The 1,321-nt window shown below is 50.8% G+C and overlaps 1 protein-coding gene across 1 annotated transcript in view; it reads left to right on the top strand.

Annotated features, from left to right (window-relative positions):
• BHLHE22 (basic helix-loop-helix family, member e22) overlaps positions 1-1,321 on the top strand; it is an 8,017-nt gene that overhangs the window by 3,067 nt on the left and 3,629 nt on the right. The gene's annotated exons all lie outside the window — the stretch shown is intronic.

Below are 1,321 nucleotides of genomic sequence, written 5' to 3' on the forward strand. Positions count from 1 at the left end.
GCTCAAGCCTTCCAGAACCTCCGGCCTTGGTCCCAGGCTGGGCAGCCTCCCGCAGCCCGCGTGCTCTTTGTCAATCTTTGGGTTCCAGTAAATTCTATGGCGCGAAGGTAACCGACGACTGGGAAGTATTGCGGTCCCGGAGAGACGCGTCTCAGACAATTAGTGTGGGAAGATGCCGCTGGGCCCCCGTGCAGCCTTTCCAGGTGACCGTGCAGGCGCTTCTGCGTCGGCCTCGCCCTTCCTTTATGGAACGAGGCGCCCAACTGTTCTAAATATCACCATTCAAAAACAGGTTCTGTGGCGAACCTCATTTGTGAATCTATTACAGAGATTAATAGATTATTTCTCCTTTTTCAACTAATTCTCAGTTGGGAAATTTAACCATATGGTAAGGAGAGAATTAGAATTTCATCACATTAGAGCAAAATGTAATGAAAAGAGTCCAACACCTGGGGCCAACTCGGAACGCCACAATTAAAAGGTTTTTAATGAAACCGGAGAAACCAAAAACCTCAGAGGCTTCAGCAACCCTGCCACATAAGAAAGATTTATTGGAGGTGTTGGGAAATATTGTTTTTACTTATGTCGTAAGGATGCACACCAGCCGCTAAGTACCATGTGCTCCCAGACTCGCAACTGGGGAGCGAGCGGACGGCGTGTACCACTTCCCGCCCGGAGAGGAGCGCTGTTCACCGACCTGCCTCTACCAGCCCTCCCAGAGCCACCAGGCAGGTCCCGATGTCCCCCCGGGGCTTCCTAGCCCTGGCGGAGACGTTTCCGGGCAAAAAAAAATATATGCAAATACGCACAAATGCCCCACTTGGGGTGGGAGAGGATTCGACTCCCCGTGAAGTTGGTTATTCCGAAACCACGGGATTTTAAAATCTGGAGGAAACTTTGAGGAATTAGTTCCTTCCTGTTTAGGAAGTCGTGTGCTTCAGTCACCATCACACTGTAGCAGTGACTTGGAAATCGGGCAAAGACACCCCCCGCCCCTTTTAATCGAATGGGCTGCATAATCAATTTGCTCTTCATTTTTCTTTTTCTCTTTCTTCCCCAATCCTGGTTGGAAATGGGCGGGGGGTGGGGTGGAAATAAGTCAGTGTTTAAGGGGGAGACGATTGCTCTGCTCTCTTAACTAGTTGAGAATCAAGGGTGACATTTGGGCAAGTCCGCCCCCAACCCCCAAAGTCCCATCTCCAAATCCAGACCAGTGTCATCCTATGAACATGGGTGGAGTATAATTCCAGCCCGGAAGGGTAATGTAGCACAAGATGAGACAGCAGTGGCGAGGGAAGGACAGTGGGGGTGGGAGTGGGGG

Source organism: Myotis brandtii, unplaced genomic scaffold, assembly GCF_000412655.1.
Source record: "Myotis brandtii unplaced genomic scaffold, ASM41265v1 scaffold1053, whole genome shotgun sequence".
Taxonomy (NCBI): domain Eukaryota; kingdom Metazoa; phylum Chordata; class Mammalia; order Chiroptera; family Vespertilionidae; genus Myotis; species Myotis brandtii.